General features: G+C 34.9%; 1 protein-coding gene and 1 long non-coding RNA gene across 2 annotated transcripts in view; both read left to right on the plus strand.

Annotated features, from left to right (window-relative positions):
- The window catches only part of LOC109094670 (NACHT, LRR and PYD domains-containing protein 3-like), a 392152-nt gene that overhangs the window by 317002 nt on the left and 50505 nt on the right, over nt 1-24645 (plus strand). The window lies entirely within an intron of this gene.
- On the plus strand, nt 7630-11952 carry LOC122136766. The gene is made up of 3 exons (XR_006154356.1): nt 7630-8006; nt 8096-8140; nt 11846-11952. It is a non-coding gene; the product is annotated as an uncharacterized LOC122136766 (long non-coding RNA).

The raw sequence follows: 24645 nt of genomic DNA on the forward strand, positions 1-24645 counted from the left end.
TCCCTCTTCTGGTTTTCGCAAGGTTAAGTTCAGCCTCACCCACATATATAAATTCATGTTGAATCTGTAGCATCCATTTGCAAGACTCTCTGAAACACATTAAAAGACAATAGGATGCTATTCAAGATCTATATGAGCAGTGCACAATACCACACCATAGGTCACAACGATAATGAGATCCAGTGCACCTGATACCACACCATTCGGTCCACCCGTGGCCCACCTGAACTGCCTGGTCCCTCGTGGTCCCCTGTAACTTTCGGGCCCACATGGCCCCCCTGATCTGACACGAGCCACCTGGGCTACCAGGGGAGCCATCGCTGCCAGTTCCCCTACACGGGCCTGGCCCCGCCATCCCTCCCCCTGTTCTGCCTCCAACCAGTCACCTCCTCCTGGTCTCTTTGTTTTTGTGTTTATTTTTTTTTTTTTTCTGAGGAGCATCTGCTCCTTAGAGGGGGGGTAGTGTCACGGTGTCTGTTCTGTGTCTCCCTGGGTGGCCACTAGAGGTCTCACTTCCCATTATCGTCACCCCACTTTAGAACTGCATTTCCCTATCTATCACTTGCTCATTAACACTCAGCTGTCCGTGATTAGTAATCATTGCACTCAGCCAATTCCCCGTTAGCATTGTCATTTCCCTGTCTATATATACCTGGTTTGTTTCTGTCTGTGTCACGGAGTCCTTGTTGTATGTCACCCTGGTTTGTCGTGGTTCTCGGATTGTTGTTTATTTTTCTTGTTTCTGGACCTGCTTACCTGGATTGTGACCTTTGCCTGGCTGACCATGAGATTTGGATTATCCTAATAAAACATACTGCAATTGGATCTACCTATTTGTGTACGTGTCGTGACAATAGTAAGATGAACAATACATACCTCCACGTACTCATTGCGCAGATGTTTTACTCTCTCTGAATTTGTCAAATGGTACCCGATACAGTTGCTTCATGTATATTTGATTTTTCTTGAGGATTCGACCTAATGTTGACAGACTCGTTGGATGTTATTGAAAATATGGTCATCATTGATGATATTGGCTTGGATTTCTCGTATTTCCAGTATTTCTGCTGAGATTTGGTTGAACTCTTTGTCCAGCTTCCATCAGTGTCAGTCCATGGTTGATAACATGGTCAATAAGTGTTGCACGGATTTCTTGAGTCAAATTTGGTCCTCGTCTTTGTTCAGGTTCTATCAACTCTTCAAGTCCTTCTCTACCTCTTCCTCTACCTGGGCCTCTTCCTCTATCTCCTACTTCTCCTCTTCCTCTATCTGGGCCTTCTCGTCCATCTTCTTCTCCTCTTCCTCTACCTGGGCCTCCTCCTCTATCTCCTTCTTCTCCTCCTCCTCCTCTTCCTTCTTCTTCTAGCTCCTTCCATTTTTGTTGAAGACAGGTGTACTCACCTGCTGCCTTTTATAGCACACCTGAGTGCTGCGTTTTCAAATTAGCACATGTGTGCTTCCACAGCTGGTGGATGTGATTATCCAATTCGTTCATTAGTGTGGTCACTGGCAATCCGGAGCTTTGTAATGACAAGGAAGTAACCTCACAATCCTTATCTGTGTCTAAGGTGTGAAAATGTGTGTAGAGTTTTACAAATCACTGTGTGTAATGGTTTGCAAAAAGGGTGAAGCAGACATTGTGTGTAATTTTGTGCAAATCTGTGGAGGTGTTTTGCTCATTGGAGAAGAATTTTCAAATTGTGTGGACATTTTTATTTTAGTGTGTAAACATCTCTGATTTTTCTTATATCGTGTTATATTGTTATTGTACATAATTATTCATGTGATCCCTAAAAAAATAGTGTTCTTTAGCCCCGCAATGAATACGTGGAAGTGACCGCATATTGAATAGCCTACAGTATTCTAATGTTCCAGATATAATTGTTTGTGCTTTACTTTAACACTGGGTTTTGTTGTAGGCCTAAACCATAAAAATTTGACTGAAACTTGTCTATTAATATCTGTTGGCATGAACTTTAACTTTAAAATGTTTCGGGTATTGTGAAGAGGAAGATAAGTAACATCTGACAAATAATACAGAGGAGATGAAGGCCCCTATCAAAGCAACCTGAGCTTCAATAACACCTCAGCAGTGCCACAGGCTGATCACCTTTATGCCACACCACATTGAAGCAGTAATTTGTGCAAAAGGAGCCCCAACCAAGTATTGAGTGCATAATTAAACCTACTTTGGAGATCTTGAACATTTCTGTTTTGTAAATCTTTATTTGATTGATATTTGAGAAAATATGAAAATTTTTTGAGATACAGAATTTTTTATTTTCCTAAGCTGTAAGTCATAACCATCAGAATTAAAACAAAACAAACAAACTAACAAAAAAACTCTTGAAATATTTCAGTTTGTGTGCAATGAATCTAGAATATAAGAAAGTTTGCTTTTTTTGAATTAAATTACAAAAAATGAAGAACTTTTCCATGATATTCTATTTTTTTTAAATGCACCTGTATACACATACACACACCCACACAACCCACCCACACCCTCCCCCCCCCACACACATAGAGGAACTAATGGTATAGTTAAAGAGAATTGGAAACAGGTGAACTGAATGAAAATTAAACAGAATAGGTCAAATGATAAACTAGAAAGACTGAACCAAAACACAATAAAGACATGACCACAACTGAATATAGCAAATATTGTGCAAATATCCCCTCCGGACATCACTTTTGGCCACTGCTGTATATGCTGAATGCTCACCACAGTAATAAACAGAGCACAATATGTGCCATTGTTCTTTGCAGTATTTCCTTCTAGCTGTTAAGGGTTATGTTTTACATTTTAATTTTATATCTACACAACATTTTTAGGTCATTATAATATTTAAGGAATTATAATCCCTTTCTTGTGATGTGTGTCTCCAGGTGTTATTCGTATTGAATCGTATTGTTATTCGTATTGACTCTTTAGCATAAATATATAATGGGGGAGGTTGGGCATGTTTCTTAATCACAATAACTATGACTTTATAACCAAGAGTGAAGAGAGAATTGTCATCCTACAATTTGACAAGTATCTCATACACTTTTTGAACTATTCACCATGTACCTACTAATTTTTGCTCTTGCCTCAATTGGTAAGTCTTTTGAAATATTATTTAACTGTAACACTGTACAGTTAGGTTCAATTCATTAACCGTAGTTTATGCATTGGTATCACAAAGTAACATGTGCAACTATTTATTTATTTATTTATTTACAGAATCTAGGTTAATCTATCTGAATATATATTAATAAATATAATATTGTTAATAGTTCATTTGTATCCATTCACAATCCATTAACTAATGTTAAATTATACAGCATGAAATGTTAAACGTATTAGTATATGTACAAATTAACATAGACCTATATTATTTTTGTCATTTATAATTTCTGTAATTTTAACACCTAGAGCATGAATGTCCAATTTACTAATTTTATAGGCCACTTGTAGAAATTGCTGGTTGACGAGGGGCCATTGAATAAAATTACCTGGCAGACCTATAGTATACTTTATATATTTGGTCACATGATCATATCACCTGAATCAAAATATTCATAATTGGTGTTCTTAAAGGATATAAATCAGGAATCTATGCAAATGAGAAGAATGCTCACTGGAAAATACTTCTTACTTGTTATGGTACCATGTCTGCATGAGCACTTTGAGGTCATTTCGGAGGTGGATTTCAAGTGAATATCCACAGATGAACTGATATCAAGATATGGTCTGATATTTTTAATAGAAGATTTGAATGAAGTTTTATTGTAATTTACAGGTTATGTTATTTTGAAATGTCTCACGAGAATTGCAGTTTGATTTGGTTTTGTGTCCATACCCTGTCAACAATTTGATCTCACATTTGAGCTCCCAGGATAGCATGAAAGTTTTGATTGTCACCATTGTTGAGATTCCTACACTGATTCTTAATTTCTCTGTGTCTAAATGCCACAATTGTTTAACGCATTTGTGTGCATAAGAACAATGCTAAGAACTGACTTAAGAGTAAAAAACAAAAATCTTGGCTCAATAATTGTCTCAAAGCTGTGTGTAAAAATGATTTATCAAGCGTCTCAGTTGTAATTTAAGTGAAGTATAGTACTAACTCTTAAGTGTCAGTTGTAGATATGATTCACAACCACTGATCTATATATGTGTATATATATATATATATATATATATATATATATATATATATATATATTATATATATATATATATATATATATATTATAGATCAGTGTTCACAAAACTTTGCTGTACCACAAACAGGATTTTTAATGACGACATTGGTATGGACCAATCACTGAAGTCTCCTTATTTAAAAAAAAAAAAAAGAAAATGTGAAAAAAGTGAAATTTAAGAATATTCTCATATGAAATCACATTAAATGGTGAAATTCCTAAGACCTGTTTACATTCAACACACATTTCACAATAAAGATTTTTCAAGAGAATACATTGTGGCAAGGAAACTAAGTGTTATCGCAACCTTCAATAATTCCGCTGTTAGTGGTGATCTGACATCTCTCACCAAGTGGCTGAAAAAGACGATGCCTGCTCTGTCCAAACGATACCGTTTGATCAACTGCTCATAGTCAAACATTTCAAAAACATTCTTCCTCTCCTGAAAGATTTCTGCACATCTCTGTCTCTTCAGTGCCATCACAAGCCCCTACTGGCAACTCCTAACCACTTGAGAGACCTCTCGAGCTGTCTTAAATAACTGAGAGAGTAAAATTGTTTCTTAGCTTTAAGAAATTTGATTGCTTGCTTTTATACTTAAGTTTGAATGTAGAAGTACATTTCACAAATTCTCAGCACTTCAGACTAAATAGCACTTTGAGGAGCTTGATAAATACGGGCCCTGCTCAACATTCACAGTGGGAGAGTGGTGTGATGTCACTGTGATCATCGCATGAGCTCACGTGTTGACTGGGTAGCAATCACATTTGATATTTATGTTTTTTGACTACAGAAAGAAGACTTACCATGCTGATATTTTTAAACATTCTAGGTTTACTGCAGATCCAGCTACACATTTATGAACCCTTCACATATGGGGACGTATTCAAAATATGGGACTGTATCGTTATTGCTATGGTTGATGTCAACAAGCTTATTAACTATGCCCCCAGTGATCGGCTGATAAGTGATGGATCTCAATGATTTAATCATAGAAATATTTTCAAATGAGGTATCATATTGTCAAATTAATAATAATAATAATAATGTCACCATATTCAAATAAAGTTTTTAAAATGTAAGTGTCACTAATTAAGCAAGTATATGTTCAGCTAGTTGTCAGCCTCATGTCTGCATCTCTTAAACAATAAGAAGATGTAATTAACAGAGAATAATCAAGGCTGATAATAACCCAGCTAACAGGGGACGTTCTCATAACTTTGGCTAATAATCTGGCCAGGTTCTCTCAAAGTTATTAACTAATGTTAACAGTAATGTTAATAGAATGTTTGTTCAATGTTATCTGCTCTTTAATAATGTTGTCTAAAGGTTAGCACAAAAACGCTATTTATACATTGTTTGTAGAAGTTTTTGTCCTGTGTCATGTTGGGAGAAAATGTTCTTAGAACAACATTTCTGGAACATTCTTTACACATTTAAATGATCGCTAACTTCGAAGGAATAAGGTTGTGTGTGCTGTTTTAAAAGAACATCCTAATGTGGGAAAGTTTTATATCTTCTCCCACAATTATTGTTTCTAACTTTTCTATGTAAATGGTTCCTAATTTTTTTTTATGTAAAACTTATGAAAGTGTTATTGTGAAACACTTCTAAACAATGTTCATGAAATCACCACATATTGTCGTTAGTATTTGATGAATGTCCTTATAATACTGGCAGAAAACATTCTTTGAACAACATTCTTTAAATTTCATTACTGGCTTAAAAAATTATTTTCTTTGGTGATTCTGCTTGTTAACATCAGGTGTCTTCCCTAATGGTCAATCATCGTTCAATCAATTACTTAATTATCTCATTAACATTAACACTGCTTCAGTGTTCATTTTAACACTCAAATAAACTCTGATGAAAGTTAATTTAGCACTGGGAATTTTGTGTATAGTGTTTTATCGTGGGGTTTGGGTTTTGTTTGTGTTTCTTGATCATTGATCTCATGAATTTTATTTTGGAGTTTAGTCATGGGGCAAGTTCAAGCTCAAACCGGTGTGCAACGTTTTGCTATGGTTTCTGGTTTGAACGACATGTTTCCTAGAAACGGTGTGCAATGTTGATATAGGTTTTCTCTTGTTTGGTGGTTGTTTTAAAAATGTCAGCCCATTTAGCAGCAACATGTATATAAACCATGTGGTATTAAAGAGACAAATCATACAATGTAATTAACATCTAAATAAATTCACAAGAGCAAGTATATTGTTTGTACATGTTTATTAACATTAAAGGCAAAATAACAGAAATAATAAAAGAGAACAAGTATAGATCTGGAACTTCTTTAAGTCTGTCTTAAATATCATTTAGTAATTGCAATGTCTTCTGGTCCATATCCTTTCCTTAGGAAGGTATGCTAGACACTGATTAATGTAACATAAAAATACTATACATATTTATATATTTTGCTGTTGTATTGTGGAGTGACACTTTCATAAACGTTTCTACAGCCTACTCCTCTGATTATATTATGGTAAATATTACAATTACATACCACAACAACAGTGATCAGCAATAATGATAAGCCTAATACTCACAATAAATATAATAAGGTCATATAGATCGGAACAGAGTCTCTGAGGTAAGAAGTGGATTATCCTTCAGCTGAAATGTTTGTCTTTTCATCCTAAAAGACGAGGCAAATGTTGGATCACAATAATTAGGAACCACAGTTTCCACAAATCCCTTCACTCGATTGGGATGTTCTCTTTTATTCTGGACGTAAAGGGCAGTGACTGTCACATCGAGCATATTTTGCAGTATTAAACACGTATTTATACCGATTTCATCAGGATCTGAAAATTCTCCAAAAAGAACACAAAGAATGGCCTTCTCAGTTGCTCTTGCGTCATCAGAACAGGGTGTTCAACGCACCATCGTTTCCATTTAAAAAACTTTTTGCACCATTTTGTTGGGGCTGAACGCAGCCCTGGTTCCTGTCTAGTCATGTGGTTCCTATGCCTTCTGGTATTCCGGCTATTGTTTCCTTTGTTCATCGTGTCATGTTCTGATTGGTTGGTTAGGTCATGTGTCTTGTTCCTCATTGGTTGGATTGTGTCATGTGACCCTGATTGTTTGGTATATATAGCCCTCATATAGCCTTTGTCTCTTGTTGTGTATTGATGTTGTAACCTGCTGTTGATGAGTCAAGTCTGTCCATGCTAAGTCAAGTCTCTGTTTGGATTATGTGTGTATTTTGTATTACTTTTGGAATAAAGCTGCACTTGGGTTCTTAAGTTCGCCTTCAGTGGACCTATTGTTACATGTGTCAATATAAAAGTGATGTGACTTGTAGCCAAGTGGTAACCTATGCTCTGCATTTATCCCATATAAACACAAACACCCTAAGCAGTGGGCAGCCATTTTTTTTACTGCAGCACGTAGAGAACTTCTTAGCATCTATTTCCATAGTGACTTCAATTTGTCACTGTCCTGGATTAAACACAAAAAATTTTTGTGTGTTCACTGTGAGCCTCTGAGTTTACTGAACATACTCCTGGACGTGATTTTGAAACCACCTCAAGTAAAAAAGGTTTACTTGACAACCGAGATAACAGGGTATATGCGACAGTAAATGAACCTTGCTTTCTTGAATATGCTCCAGTATGTAATATAGTCTTATCTTCACAGGATGGGTGTCTGCTTTTACAAACTGCGAAGAAAGCACAGTTTATGGTACTGCTTATAAGGCACTTTTTGAACATCTTGGCTTGAACAGGACTGACGTTCCAAAAACCCACCTACTGCCTTACTTCATGGACCCTCCTACTGACGTTTATGTGGACCTGTATGTGACGTCCATCATAGAAGTGGTATGAGTCCAGCATGATTTATCTTCTTATACAAGTCATGAGTGTCAGACAGTTGTAATGTCATTATTTAACACTTAATTTATCTGCAGAATGAAAAAGCCCAGAGCCTCTCAACACAGGTCAAAAAGATGACTGTAAGTTTTTTTTTTTTTTTTTCTCGATATTTTTCTCTTATTTAAATGTTTCTCAGTTTATAAAACTTAATTGTATATGACCACAAAATCTTATTAAATATCAAGAATTTCACTCTTGAATCCTAAGTAGTTGCTTCACCATTTTTATTGTTCCTAGTTTTTTAGCTTTATTTATTGGTAATGCTCAACCATCATTTTTTTTTTTTTTAAAATAAAAAAAAAAAAAATTCTCACTTGGTTTTACCACAGCTCGTTTTTGTGTCATGGCACATAAAAAAAAAAAAAAAAAAAAAAAAAAAAAATTGGTTATAGAGTTGATTACAGAACCCCAGTGGTGGACGAAGTATACAAATCAAGTACTCAAATATAATTACATATACACTAAAAATTATTACTCCAGTAAAACTATTAAGTACTCCTCTTCAATTTTGCTTGAGTAAAATACACACTACAGTGTTTGTGTGTAAATATGGTGATAGCATACAATATTTGAATATTTGAATTTGATATGTATGTATGTAGGTACACTCTAAAAAAAATCTGTCTTAAAAACAACCCAACTTGGGTTATTTGGCAACCAAGCGCTAGGTAAATATTGGACAGAACACATGCTGGGTTATTATGAGTTTAATTAATAAATTTAATTAATTTAGTTGGGGATAAATGTTTTTACCAAACATGCTGGTTTGTTTTAAAAATTAAAATAAAATATTTTTAATAATAACAAAGAAATACTAGAGGCAACAACAATAATCAAAGATGAACATTTATTATTAAGCAAGAACACCCATGGACAAATTACAAGACAAATTTAATTTATTTGGGTGAATACAGTATAGCTTGAAATAATAATATTACATACATTTAAACTTGTTTAACATGCATTTTAGACATTAAAATTGTAACATTTGAAAGTAGCATTTTAATAACCATTCTCTGTAATTGCTTTTCACTGAAATAGTGCTAATTCTTGTGCTGTGTGACCCTGAAATCTGAGCCGGTGAAGGGCTGCTGTTCGCGGTGGAACTGCGAACTTCAGACCGCAACCTCACATTTCATTTGTAGCTGAAAGATGCCATGACTGACTCCAAAACTTGCCCATAAACAAACAGTACTGAGATTAGAGAACATATTTTAACATCAAATTAACTTAAAGCTGCAGTCCGTAACTTTTTTTGGTTAAAAATAATCTGAAATCAATCTCTGAGCAAGTACATAACCACCCAGTGTTCAAAACTATTGCCTTACTTTAGACCGATTCACAACGGTTATCTTATAATAATGTTTTCTAATTTGAGTGGTACATGTAGGTTTTCGTGGGAAATTCAAGCATGCTGCTGTGTCATTACGTCACGCCTGTAAACATAAAGAAGTTGTCCCGGCTACTAGACTATTGCATGTGAGAATCCTGCATGTGGCGGATCGTTTATAGCTTTTTCACAGCAGCTGGAATAATAAAATTTATAATTTTGATGGATTGTAATCCAGAAAGCACTATGTGTATAAAACATGTGAATGAAATTCAATTATATTCCAGTTCTAAATGTGCATCTGATTGCAGATAGCCTGGGATTACACAAGACTTGTGTTTTAAAGAGAACCAAGGAAGAATAATTTGCTTTTAGGGTTAAAAGAACAATTTCTTTATATGAAATTCGAATAGTATGATAAGATTACACTATACAGAAACTGAAGTCTAATACACACATACATGTAGTCACGCAATGCTGATGTTGTTAACATTAACAGTTTGAGAACAAAGTATAGCAATTATAACTGATAACTGATCAGTAGATTTAATTACCATTGGTAGCACAATTAATTGTAATATGTTTTTCCTCAGTTGTAACTTGTTACTTACATGTTCAGATGGCAATATCTGGTGAAATTCTTATTTGATTCATCTACCCCAAGACGTATAGAATCTGTGATTCCTAAGTACAGTACCAGTGTGGTGACTGACAGCCACACATATACCTCAAAACATTAGATTCATCCCCGTGCCGACGCACTACCCACGTAATTAAAATAATTCTGCAAGAAACTACAATTACAGGTTTTCAAACAGAGATGGCGACAAAGAGACAAAACTTACAGACAGCAGCTTTAAGCTCAGTACTATAACGAATAAATTCCATTTATGTTATGCAAGGCAAAAACATTTCTATCATGCTGGCTGACATCTCATCCCTATGTTGTGTTGCGTAAAATAATACAATTTACAGTACAGTAAAGACTTATTTAGCTGAAGAAGTGCACCAAATCGGTGGCGCTGATAAATGCTGAACCCAGCATTTGGGTTAAAAAAATAACCCAGCATTTTTAGAGTGTATGTATGTAACATTAGGTATGTATGTACACTATATTGCCAAAAGTATTGGGACACCCCCTTCTAATGAACAGGTTTAAATAATTTAGTCATTTCCATGAGTACAAATCTTAATGTTTAAGCAATAATATTCTAGGGAATTGTGTTTTTCTAATTTCATAGAAACAGTTTGGACAGGAACCTTTTCTATTCTAACATGACAATGCCTCTGTGTATAAGGCAAGATTCACAAATAAATTATTGATTCAGTCAGTGTGGAAGAACTTGATTGTCTGCAGAAAGCCAAGTCCTAATCCCAGCGAATACGTATGACTTTAAATGCAGACCTTGAGCCAAAAACTCATCATCAAACACCAGTGACATACAAATAAAGTTAGGAGTAAGACATGTTTTATTTTTATTTATATATAGCCTACACACAATAAGAACCAATCTGTGCCTTTGTAAAATAAAGAAAACAAACAGAATGTGTTTTTTTAATTAATTTTTTTTATTATGGCAGTTAAATGTTGTGACTCTAGCATTCATAAATCTTTTGCACTTTATACCATCCAGCTCAGTCACTTATGAAAAGATAAATTCATCTGAGCCTAACAATGTAAACCTTCTTTTGGATTCAACTGACATCAGCTACAAAACTGAATGTAAGTTAGAAAATCGTAAACTGTCAAGGTGTCTGGAAAGAGGTTTGTTAAAATTATATTTACATTCCGCCTGGTGATATGCTGAGTCTGAGAAGTGGCATTTTTCACTTGTTGTGTTGGGCCACATTGCAGGAAGAAAGGAGCTGGGTTCCGTTTAAATGATCTTAACCACACAAGGGTTATGGACAATGAACTCCTGAGCACTGGAAAGGTCCTTGGTCTTTAACACGCTGATTAAGGAGCCTTGAATGTGAAGGTTCTTAAATCTGTGCAGAAGATCTGGGCAATCTGTAACACACAGACTGAGGATCCCCGAAGAAAGGATTCTGAAGTTGGTGTAGAAGATTGATGCAGAGGTTGAAAACTGAACATATATTTTTTTGAAAACTGAATATAAATGTATTGTTAAAAGAAATATTAATTTAATCTGGGTTTCATAATAATTAATAAAAAAATCGTACTGAAATTTATTCAAAATTTCCAAAAAAAAAAAAAAAAAAAAAAAAATTCTGTGTCTTTAGTGGGCATCATATGCTGAGATACTGAGGTGTCCATAAACACCTGTATAACTGAAATTTGTTGTTGGTCATGACACAAAGATGAATGCTTTGGTTAAAAAGAAACTGGTAATTCAGAGTTCTTGAAGAAAGGAAGACAAATGGTACAGCAACCAACTTGAGAAAAACTGACCTTTTCATGATCACTGTGAAACTTATATTCATAACTTTGCAGGCTTGGTTCAATAACATGGGGTGGCAGTACGATCAGTTTTGTGGAATTGAAGCAGTTCCAGCAACAAAAGATATGTTTTGGACTCCAGATATTATTATCAAAGAAAGGTATATATATATTTTTATTTGTATTTATTTATTTATGCAGAATTTTATCTTTGCCTCTTTTTTGGCACTTTCATTTATAGGGTTAGTACTGAGAGAATGATAAATTATGTATAGAAGAAGGAAAAATTGAATCAGGAAATGAAGTTTAAAGGGGTCATATGACGTTGCTTAAAAAAAAAAAAAAAAAAAAAAAAAAAAACATTATTTTGTGTATTCAGTGCAATGTAATGTGTTTATGTGGTTTAAGGTTCAAAAAACACTTTCCCCGCTTTCACAGACAAGGCTTAAGCATAGTCCCACACTAAAATGTAAGTCTGAGCTGTTTCAGCTGAAAGAAACTTGCACTTACTGATCTTAAAATATATAAATGCCTTTGTTTTGTCTCAAGAGGGGCATCTGTAATGTTTTTTGTAAGGAACATTTATAAAAAATACTTAAATGTCCTAATTGAACTATAGCTTGGTTCAAGAAACAGTCCTCGTTCTTCTGTAAAATGCGCTGCACACATCTGAATATTTGGGTTGAACTGTTCTGGAACAGTGTTGTAAATACAACTTAACCACTGATTAAGTTGTGTCATCTTTTGGAAGGACAAACAAAGTAGTTTCGCTTTCACAATAAAACACCACCATCTCCCACAACATGGCGGCGACAGGAACAGTGAGAATAAAAGTTACGCCTTCTTTCTTTGCGTGAACATTTGGACGGAGTTATGCAAATCTTCCCACATAGGGACGTAGAGATGTGGGGGTGTGTTACAATGAGCCATTTTAGGAGGCCGTTGTTGACTTAACTTTTATAAAGAATATATCTTTGAATTTGATTCTTTGCAACTTTACAGATCTTTTTTATGCACCATGAGACGCATCATATGACCCCTTTAAACAAATTAAAATAATAAAAAAATAAAAAAATAAAAACTTCTGATCAGTGAAGGTAGACTTCAAATGTGATCAGTGAATCAGACATTTCATTATGATATTAATCAACTGTCAATATAACCTGATGTTATTCTGTCTTGATGCCTTCTGATTCAGTTACAAGAATAACAAACCACGGAGGACAAGTTAAATTTTTATGGCTCCCAGCACACAGATAGGAGTGAAGGGGAATGAAAGAGTTGACAAGGTTGCAAAGAAGGCCTTAAAGGGATACTCCACCCCAAAATTAAAATTTTGTCATTAATCACTTACCCTCATGTCATTCCAAACCCGTAAAAGCTTTGTTCATCTTCAGAACACAATTTAAGATATTTTGGATAAAAACCGGGAGGCTTCGTCAGACATCGTCAGAATAGTCCATCTGCCATCAGTGGTTCAATCTAAATTTTATGATGCGATGAGAATACTTTTTGTATGTGAGAAAACAAAAAATAACGACTTTATTCAAGAATTTGTCTCTTCTGTGTCTATTCTGATGATGTCTTTCATGCTTTTCTGGACCTTGACAGTGCAATTTACTTGGCAGTCTATGGTACAGTCACAAGTCTTTGGGTTTTCATCCAAAATATTTAAATTGTGTTCTGGAGACGAACAAAGCTTTTACGGGTTTGGAATGACATGGGTGTAAGTGATTAATGACAAAATTTTAATTTTGTGGTGGAGTAACCCTTTTAAGAAAGAAAATGTAGAAATGCAAATAAGAATCAGTTAAGCAGAAATGAAGTGCATAATCTGGCAAAAAATTAACCACAAGTGGCAAGTTATGTGGGATAATGAAGGGAAAGGGAGACATTTATACCATATTCAAAAGAGTATCAAAGTAAATAAGGTAGGAAGTGGAAACAGGAAAGAGGAAATTGTATTGTCAAGATTAAGGCTGAGACATTGTGCTCTAAATAAAACATTAAAAATGGTAGGGAAACATCAGATGGGTCTGTGTGAGGAGTGTCAGGAAGAGGAATCAGTGGAGCATGTAATTCTACATTGTAGGAGATACCAGAGGCAGAGAGAGATAATGGAAAATAATCTGAAGGAGGTTGGGGTGCTGAAACTTACTTTAAAAACAACCCTAGGTATGAGTGATAGAGCACAGGTAAGAGAACTATTCGTTTTTGTAAGGGAAGCTTGGCGTTGTTATAGGTTATGATGGTAAGGAAGAAAGAGTAATTATTGGGTATTTTGTACTTTTGGAATGGGGGGGGGGGTCTTTTTTCCCCTTCTTCCCCCTCTATCCCTAATTTATAATAGAAAAAGATTGCGAACTTACTACCTGATCCACACTCTGGAACAGAAGGGGGCGGTAATGCAACAATAAGATGGATGCCAACCGCCATTTAAAAAGAAGAAGAAGACTTATTCTGATGCAATAAAAGTTATTTCTGAAAACACTAATACAACAAACAGCTACGACAGCCAAAAATAAATAAATAAATAAAAAATAAAGCACTCAAGGGTCTAGTGCTCAGATGCAGCAACAACTGCATTTCACTTATGCTCAGTCATTCCTTTAATATCTCATTAACTCTATCACTGCCTCAGTGTTATTTTAAATGGGTGGTCGACCGGCTATTTTCAAAGGTTTAATTGTGTTTATGGGGTGCACTGTAATGTGTTCATGCTTTGTTTTTTTTTGTTTTGTTTTTTTGTTATTTTAAATCTCATTATTTTTTCACATATTTTACTTTTATTCTACACCACTTTTTCCATTCTCCTAAAACGGTCTTTTGAGTTCCTGGTTCTATGAAGCCCCTCCCTTAGAAATTTGCAAAGATTGGTTAGCTGGCCAAGTTTGTTGCGATTCGCTAGTGCACTGCCTATTTTTTTTCCACATAAATTATTTTCAGTAGTCTGTACAAATTACATTAAATTTGTATGGCCCTCTAATTATGCTTTGTCTTTTTAATTATGTCAGTCATATGATCAGAATCACAGTTTGTTGTTGTTGTTTGTTTGTTTAGCATCAGAACAGAGTTTGGGACAAAGGAGTCTCCATATTTACAGTTACTCTGGTGGGAACTGTCAGTCTCAGTTGATATTTTAGCCCTGACCACTGCTTGTAAGATGGATCTCTACAGATTTCCCTTCGACACCCAAATCTGCAATATAACACTTCACTCTGCAGTGCATTCAAGTACATCTAAAATCCAAGACAAAACACAATATTTTTTATATAAATAGATTGTAAAATAAATAAATTAATTAAGAAAATTGTTTATTGTCTGTTTTCTCACAGTTGATGAACTTACCATCGACCCATTTTCTGACAATAAAAACATCACGCATGAATCCAAGGAGTTCTTTCAAGCCCAGGGAGAGTGGGAACTCCTCAGTATAGATACTTCTAAATCTAATGCCACTCTTCTAGATAATTTACAGGATCTGCTGATATACAAGGTACAGAACACAGAGTATAGAGTGGGTGGCAAGACTCATTATTAAAATTAAATGTATAAATAGAATGCTAAGCCTGGCCATCTGGCCATTATTTACCACAGAGAGTGTGCAAAACATGTGCCAGAACTAAGTAATTAGATTTTCATTTTAACCTTTAAAAGGGTGGGGCATACAAAATTCCCGCACATCCTGCACAAACATGACACAAACATGACAAAAGTCAACATGCAAATTTTGTGTTTATCAGTGGGTGGGACTCAGTGGCATAACTAGAGACCTGTGGGGCCCGTGCAGCAGGGGTGATATCAATATAAATATAATAGTAATAATACAATATAATTACTGTTGAGATTCTTTACAGTTGTGAATAAATATATAAATTTGCACAGATTATTTGTGCGCTTTAATGGTCTAGTGGCAGAATTTTTGTCACACAGGTTCTAATTCACCCTTCTATAGTTTTTCTTTCTTAATTAAAACTAAAGGTGTTCATTTGGTGCTTTTACCAGAATGAAGTGCTCGATCGTCATTGTGCATGAGTGCCAAGAGAGAACTAATAACAGCATCAACAGGCACTCGCCATAACACATTCCAGCGATAACTGGCATCTATCTCAGAGAGGTTTCTTAAACAGTTTGCCAGGTCTTCATAAAGAGAATGTTTCACATTATTAAGCAAGTCACAGTCCTCATGCGATTTTTATTAAAAAGACAGCTATAAAAAAAGCCACTACTGAGCAGCAAACCAGTATTTTAAGTTGCTGGTGTCTCTTGAGTCCCAACAACCCCTCCATGCACGCTGGCACTCCTAACCAAAGCTTTTAAATTTAGGCACATACTTTTCACACATTCTGTGGAAATGAAATGGCTAATACGGCTCTGCCTTTGTTATAATTAATTAATGTTTAATTAATTACTCAGATTTTATATTGTATTATTCCGTAAACAAACTGTTAACACACTTGCTCTCGATTTCAATACTAATTTGGTTTCACTGCTGTATTGTTTAGACATTTTCTGTTTGTCCATGGCAGATCACTATCAAGAGGAGACCTCTACTGTATGTCATAAACATTATAATACCAGTATTTTTCTTCCTTGTGCTGGATATGATGTCCTTCTTCATTGACGCAAGTGGAACAGACAAGCTGAGTTTTAAAGTGACTTTACTGCTGTCTATTTCTGTTTTGCTGCTGATTCTTAACGACACGCTGCCCTCTACAGCTGATAAAATCCCACTGATTGGTGAGTCTAACACTGACATGCTCATCATGACTTAATTAGTTAAAAATGCAACCTATAAACTGGGTGGTTCGAATTAGGCATTTAACCTAGAGTAAAGAGAATATATATATATATATATATATATATATATATATATATATATATATATATATATATATATATATATATATATATATATATATAAAATAAAAAATAGATGAGTCAGTTGCACTTACCATGAACATTATTTAAGCAGTATTAAAAGGGGACATTGGGTGAAATTTTCTATTTTTTTTTAGCTTTTCTTGCATTCAGTCAGGTTGCTGGCATGTCTGCCAGCTCAGAAAAGCTGAAAAGAAAACATGCAGCCAGTTTATTGTGGTCTGTCTGAGTCTGAAACTCTGTCATCCAGCGAGCTTTTAAATTTTCAGCAGGTTTCTCATGAACAGTAGAGAAATACCACATACCTCCACTTCCAACACTTGATTTAAACAAACAAAAAAGGTTATTTCAAAGGCATTTCAGCTCTTGCTATCATAGTTTGTTCTTTCCACAGGCATTTACTGCAGTGTGATTTTCAGTCTCATTGGTATCAGCATTCTGGAGACCATCCTTGTGACTTTTCTGATGGCTAAAGGAGCAGAGAATAGATAAGTGGAAAACACAGCTGCTGTTAGTGGCCGAGATGGTAAGAGTCTTATCTTATCTTATACTTTCAGTTCTCAAATTAAGGTTTTGTTAGTGGAATTAAGTTTAAGATTTGCTTGCTTTGTCATTCTGGTACACAGGAGAAATGAAAGCATATAAAATTGACCTTTGAGTAAACCACATCAAAATCGTATGCTATCCATATTTTGTTTGTTTGTTATTTTTCTTCTTCTTTTTCTATGAAAGTGTCAGCAAAACAATTCTCCATTGAATAATTGTATACAGGTGCTTCTCAATAAATAAGGATGTTGTGAAAAAGTTAATTCATTTAAGTAATTCAGCTCAAATTGTGAAACGTGTGTATTAAATAAATTCAATGCACACAGAATGAAGTAGTTTAAGTCTTTTGTTCTTTTAATTTTGATGATTTGGCTCACATTTAACAAAAACCTACCAATTCACTATCTCAACAAATTAGAATACTTCATAAGACCAAAAAAAAAAAAAAAAAAAAAAAAATTTTTAGTGAATTGTTGGCCTTCTGGAAAGTATGTTCATTTACTGTACATGTACTCAATACTTGGTAGGGGTTCCTTTTTGCTTTAATTACTGCCTCAATTCGGCGTGGCATGGAGGTGATCAGTTTGTGGCACTGCTGAGGTGGTATGGAAGCCCAGGTTTCTTTGACAGTGGCCTTCAGCTCATCTGCATTTTTTGGTCTCTTGTTTCTCATTTTCCTCTTGACAATACTCCATAGATTCTCTCTGGGGTTCAGGTCTGGTGAGTTTGCTGGCCAGTCAACCCTTCCTCCAGACTCTAGGACCTTGGTTTCCAAATGAAATACAAAACTTGCTCTCATCTGAAAAGAGGACTTTGGACCACTGGGCAACAGTCCAGTTCTTCTTCTGCTTAGCCCGGGTAAGATGCCTCAGGAGTGGCTTAACAAGAGGAATACGACAACTGTAGCCAAATTCCTTGACACGTCTGTATGTGGTGGCTCTCGATGCCTTGACCCCAGCCTTAGTCCATTCCTTGTAAAGTTCACTCAAATTCTTGAATCGATTTTGCTTGACAATCCTCATAAGGCTGTGGTTCTCTCAGTTGGTTGTGCATCTTTTTCTTCCACACTTTCTCCTCCCACTCAACTTTCTGTTAACATGCTTGGATACAGCACTCTGTGAACAGCCAGCTTCTTTGGCAATGAATGTTTGTGCCTTACCCTCCTTGTGAAGGGTGTCAATGATTGTCTTCTGGACAACTGTCAGATCAGCAGTCTTCCCCATGATTGTGTATCCTAGTGAACCAAACTGAGAGACCATTTTGAAGGCTCATGAAACCTTTGCAGGTGTTTTGAGTTGATTTGCTGATTGGCATGTCATCATATTCTAATTTGTTGAGATCGTGAATTAGTGGGTTTTTGTTAAATGTGAGCCAAAATCATCACAATTAAAAGAACCAAAGACTTAAACTACTTCAGCCTGTGTGCGTTGAATTTATTTAATACACGAGTTTCACAATTTGAGTTGAATTACTGAAATTATCAAACTTTTCCACAATATTCTAATTTATTGAGAAGCACCTGTATATGGGATAATGTAGACCACACTACATATAGTGTTTATTCAGAGCAGACATGTTTTGTATTTCCTCTTATAGATAATGTAAGAGACCTGCAGAACTCTCCAGACTCAGTTAGAGATCAGAATGGGATGCGGAGATCACTGTGCTGGACCAGAGTGGCAAGAATCATAGATGTGACTTTCTTGCTTTTTTATATAATCACCATTATTGTGTTTCTGACCATACTTGGGAAGATTTGGCTTTCATACTAATGTTTCGTATACATGAAATGCCACACAATACTAACTGTTATTTACAGTTTGTAAATAGTTTATAAAGGCATTAATAAAAATAATTAAATAAAAAATCCTGCCAAAATTAACTGGAGAGATATTATGTCCTATATTATTATGGATATTATGTTATTTTTGTATTCCCTTACATGTCAATTATTCATTCTTTAGGCACCTGCTGTCACACAGAGTCTTATGTTGGCTGGATTGTGGTGTCTGGTCATAGTGAGAAGATGCAGGGTTAACTAATACCTTTAAATTCGTCTGCCAACTGCTTGATCACAAAAAAAAAAGTCAGTAATAGAATTCTTCATGTCTCAGGTGACGTGCACCTTGCTGTATTTATTTATGGCCTTAAATTTGACCTATCCTGAACACAGATTTGTGGCAACTTAATCCACTGGAATTAATAATGTATTGTGCTAACTGAATAATCAGTTGCTCAAAGATGGATCTAAGGCCCTATTTATACCTGGTATTAAGATGCGTTTTGTTCGATCCGATCACAAGCAGATGAGGAAGACAAATTCCCATTTACGCCTGGTATTTTAATCTGTCTCTTTTGTCCATTGTGAAATAAGATTGCACAAAAAGAGACAATGGAAAACAATACAGAAAACAGCAGCTTTTGAAAAGCACGCCGAATGCTGTGGGTTTGTATTATATAATCAGGAGTTGTAAGAGAACATTGTGCTTTTTGCCTTTTTTTTTGCTTTCAAAAACTAAATCACAAAGTTTAAATCCCGTCTGGCTAGTGCACTTAGCAACAATTAGGTCAGTAACCAGAGAGGAGGTGGGTGGGTCACACCACATATTGATTTGATTTAGGTAGCAGAAGTTAATTGCTAAATAAAAGTAGACTCACTTTATATTGTGTCTTTAACTGTACTTATTTGATACAATGCATTTATTGTGCACAGAAGCCATGTAACTTTCTGTTGCTGTGTTTTTAAATAATTCAGTAAATGACTCTGCATATGTCTCTTTTATAATTCTGGAAAATGTGATAAACTCTAGTTAATGCTAGAGATTTCCTGATCGTATCTAATAAGTTTTTTAATCTAAGAGAAATTGCTTACAATAGATATCTAAGTTCTGGGCTGTGATGTTGCAAATGGTTATATTAAAAAAACATATTTCAAATTTGTAAACAAGCATTACAAAGTGGGCATCATTGTGCTCTAGTCCTTTCCAAGGGCAGAGAACTTGAACTGAGTACTCTGAAGGTTTGATAAGACTGCTGTAGAAAATAAAGGTGAAAGAACTGTCTGAGATATTTATTTTATAGAATAAAGATTCACTCTTAAAATTATGTCTGTCAGTTGGTCATGTTTATGCATATATACAGCATCGGAGCAGTATTTGGGTCTAAGCAGCATATCCCATCAGTCATCATGTTCAGGAGCTGACATTATGTATTTTATGTAAACCATATGTGACCTTGGACAACAAAACCAGTCATAAGTGTCAAGTTTTCAAAATTGAGATTTGTACATAATCTGAAAGCTGAATAAATAAGCTTTACATTGATGTATTGTTTGTTAGGATAGGACAATATTTGGCCGAGATACAACTATTTGAAACTCACAGTGTTCCTGTGGCTTAGTGGTAGAGCATTGAGTTAGCAGCGCAAAGGGTTGTGGGTTTGATTCCCAGGGAACACATGTTAGGTAAAAATGTTAGCCTGAATGCACTGTAAGTCGCTTTAGATAAAAGTGTCTGGTAAATGTAATGCTAATCAAAAATTAAGTTTTAATATATTTATGGTAGGAAAGTTACTAAATATCTTTATGGAACATGATCTTTACTTAATATCCTAATGATTTTTGGCATAAAAGAAAAATCGATAATTTTGACCCATACAATGTATTTTTGACTATTGCTACAAATATACCCCAGCGACATAAGACTGGTTTTGTGGTCTGGGGTCATATATGTAAACCATGAAGTGCACACTGTATTGGTGCAGAGACGAATGTGCATGTTTTGTAAAACTTTTGCAACTGCTTTTTATCACTTAATAACAAACATGGGAACTTCAGTTACATAGGAACTTTTGCATTGAAATTTGGATGTTTATTTTAAAGTGCAAAATAGTGAAAAATAGAATGTTTAAATAAAGCTGTGTAAAAACTTTATGTTGCAGTTTTATAACATGATCAACTATGCTATGATTTGATTTGAATGGCTGAATGACTACTCTACTACAAGTGTATACAGCTCACCGAAATATTTTACTGTAATTTCTTCCATTATCATATAAGCCAGTGTTTTTTACCTTCATTTCCGAGGACCCACTGCTCTTTATACTTTATTTTTTATATGTCTGTCTTATTGAAAACATCTGATTCAGATCATCAGCTTGATCATGTAGGAATAACTCCTTAGTGTAACAATGGCCTACAAAGGATTTTCCAGTCAGTAAAAATGTTTGATATGTAAAACAGTTGCCTGTTAAACAAAGCTAGTTGAACAAACTCTGAGTTTCAGAGTAGGTTTATAGTTGACGAAACCAAACAAACCCAGTTTAGGTCAGGTTCAGTAAAGTTCACAACACTAACTCTAAACATTGTCATTGATACATGAATTTATCGCATTTACAAAGCAAGAAAATCACACAGCTATTGCAATTATCTGACTATATTCATTCAAATGAATAAACTGGAAAATATATGTGTGTGTGTGTGTGTGTGTGTGTGTGTGTGTGTGTGTGTGTGTGTGTGTGTGTGTGTGTGTGTGTGTGTGTGTGTGTGTGTGTGTGTGTGTGACCCTGAACCACAAAACCAGTCCTAAGTCGCTGGGGTATATTTTTAGCAATAGCCAAAAAAAAATAATAATAATAATAATAAAAAATAAAAAATAAAAAACCTTGTATGGGTAAAAATTATACATTTTTCTTTTATGCCAAAAATCATTAGGATATTAAGTAAAGATCATGTTCCATGAAGATATTTTGTACATTTCCTGCTGTAAATATATTAAAAACTTAATTTTTGATTAGTAATATGCATTGCTGGAACTTCATTTGGACAACTTTAAAGGTGATTTTCTCAGTATTTAGATTGTTTTGCACCCCCAGATTCCAGATTTTCAAATAGTTGTATCTCGGCCAAATATTGTCCTATACTAACCACACATCAATGGAAAGCTTATTTATTCTGCTTTCAGATGATTTATATCAATTTCGAGAAAACCAACATTACTACTTTTTTTGTCCATCCACATTCACATATATAAATACACACACACACACACACAAATACCAGTTTCATGAAATAAGCCACAGGGAAAATAAATTAGATTTATTTGTTTACCTGCCAGTCATGGGGTCAGAATTTCACTCAAGCATCCTGGAAGGCTCTACGTTCATATGTGTTTGCAGGTAAACACAAAGACAATATCCCTTGAAATTTGAGTGTCTATCAGTTGAATTCATGCATTGTAATTCCCCACATCAGTTGTTTGTCTTGAGCTGTGCTTGAAGTGAAGAACAAACCCCTTGTCACTTTTCCTTGGTTGGAACAACTAATATATATGGTGATACATAAATATTTCAAACATGACCAGGGCTAGTGAAATTTGTTTGCATAGCTCTCACACAATGCCATCATCATGAATTTAATTTGTGGATGAATGTACAAGTGGTGGTGTCCCTGAAGCAATGCAGGCTTAAGTGTCTCGCTCAAGGCCAAGATCCTCTTTATTCTCCCTGAACCTAAACCAAAAAGTCAAATATGACTCACAGATCACATATACAGACTGTGTACAGACATATCACTACAGAATGGGTGACAGCTGTATTGAGATTTAATTTATTATTGTCTTTCTGAGATAATTAGCAGATAAAATCAGTTTATATTTGAGGTCATAATGTATTATTGTGCAAGAAACTGTGTGAAAACAAATTTTTAATTAATTGATAATCTGCTCCTGTGTGATGGATCTGCCATGAACATGTTCGAATCACAACAACATCAAAAAGTCCATAGCCACAAACAGGAATCAAATTGAGATTAAATTGTGACAATCTTTATTTGAACTTGCTTTATATAAAAAGGTGGTCTCAAACATTGTAGGTATAAAAAAAAAGAAGGGGAAATTCTGTGAAAGTCAAAATGTAATTCCACTCACACTAAATCATTTGGATTGTAAAAAGTATTAAAAGTGACATAATAATATAATCCTCAAGCCTCTCAAACTTAAAGAGGACAAATCACAGAATAACTCACTATACAACATTTTAATTTAATTTTGAATTTAAAGGAGGTGGCCAGAATTAATACAAAAAGGGAATGACAATAAAATTAATAACACATATCCTGGAATAAACAAAATACATTTAACTAGAATTAGAACCATACATTTTAGTTAATACAAAAAGCAAACCTTTTTGTTACTAGACATCGAAGACACATCAGGTACCAAACATTCTGATGTTTAAATCATGTTTCAAATTGTATCTTAGCCTAAATGAAATCGGCTCTATCAGTTATAATTCATTGCTTACAAAATATCTCATGAAGTATGTCATCTTCGTCTAATTGTTTAAGCATCTGTAGTAAGGCCTCTTGGACAAAGATTGGGAGTCACAGAATTCTTGAACAGTCCACATTTAGCTTTGCCAACTCAGCCCTTAGCTTGATGTTCTGATGTTGTGTGCAGACACGGACAGTGTGAGTTCCCCAGTTCACAAAGGTTTGAAAAGCCAATAACTTGCTTTGTGTAAAACTTAAACTCAGTATGCATTTTCCTAACTTTTTCTTCACTAGTTATTTGCTTATTTTAACCAGTCAATGTACACTGATGTTGTTCTGGGACCATGAACTTGGTAAAAGACAGATCATTTTAACTTTGTCCTCTTTTTTCTTTGCTATCATGATTTTACTTTTACCCACCATCGGAGGCGAACTAATTTAAAGATGGGAACTCATGTCACCGATGACACAAATTTTTTAATCACATGTCACTTAAGGTGCAGTTATGAATACATTAGATGTGAAAGACTGGAGGGATAACACTAACTTGTAGAACCTCTTACTATATTATCAACAAAAGGAAGACACAAGTGTAATAAATTAAATTTAACAAAAAGTAAACAATAGAAATCAACAATGAATATCACAAATGATAATGGAATAAAGTGCTTAAGATGCATAAAATTCAAGTGATTAAGCTGAGTGTTGCTATGGTAGAGTTATGTTGTCTCCCAGCCAGCAAACCCATGTGGGGCCCAGATGGGCAGCACCAGGGCTATGTAACTGGGGCCCATCCAGTTTTGTCCTCAGTTTCTATGAGGGCCCCACATGGGTCAGCCCAGATGAGTTAATGAAATGAACACTGCTCAGTGTGCATACTACAGAGTGCTAAAAATAAGACTGAAGAAGCATTGCAGTTCATTAGATAATTTAGTGATTAAGAGAGTTCTGATTGAGCATTTGTGACGAACACCTGCTTAACAAAAAAGAGAAGAGCAGAAACACAAAAAACTACTATTGACTTCCAGCCACAGCCTGGAAAAAACTGCAAATAAAATAATTTAAATCTTCTCCAGATCTTAGCAGAGGATGATTAAGCAACTCCACAAACAGCATTACCAGCTTTACTTCATTACTAACCAGACTGACTATTTCTGTC

This window comes from Cyprinus carpio, chromosome B3 (assembly GCF_018340385.1).
Source record: "Cyprinus carpio isolate SPL01 chromosome B3, ASM1834038v1, whole genome shotgun sequence".
In the NCBI taxonomy this organism is placed as follows: domain Eukaryota; kingdom Metazoa; phylum Chordata; class Actinopteri; order Cypriniformes; family Cyprinidae; genus Cyprinus; species Cyprinus carpio.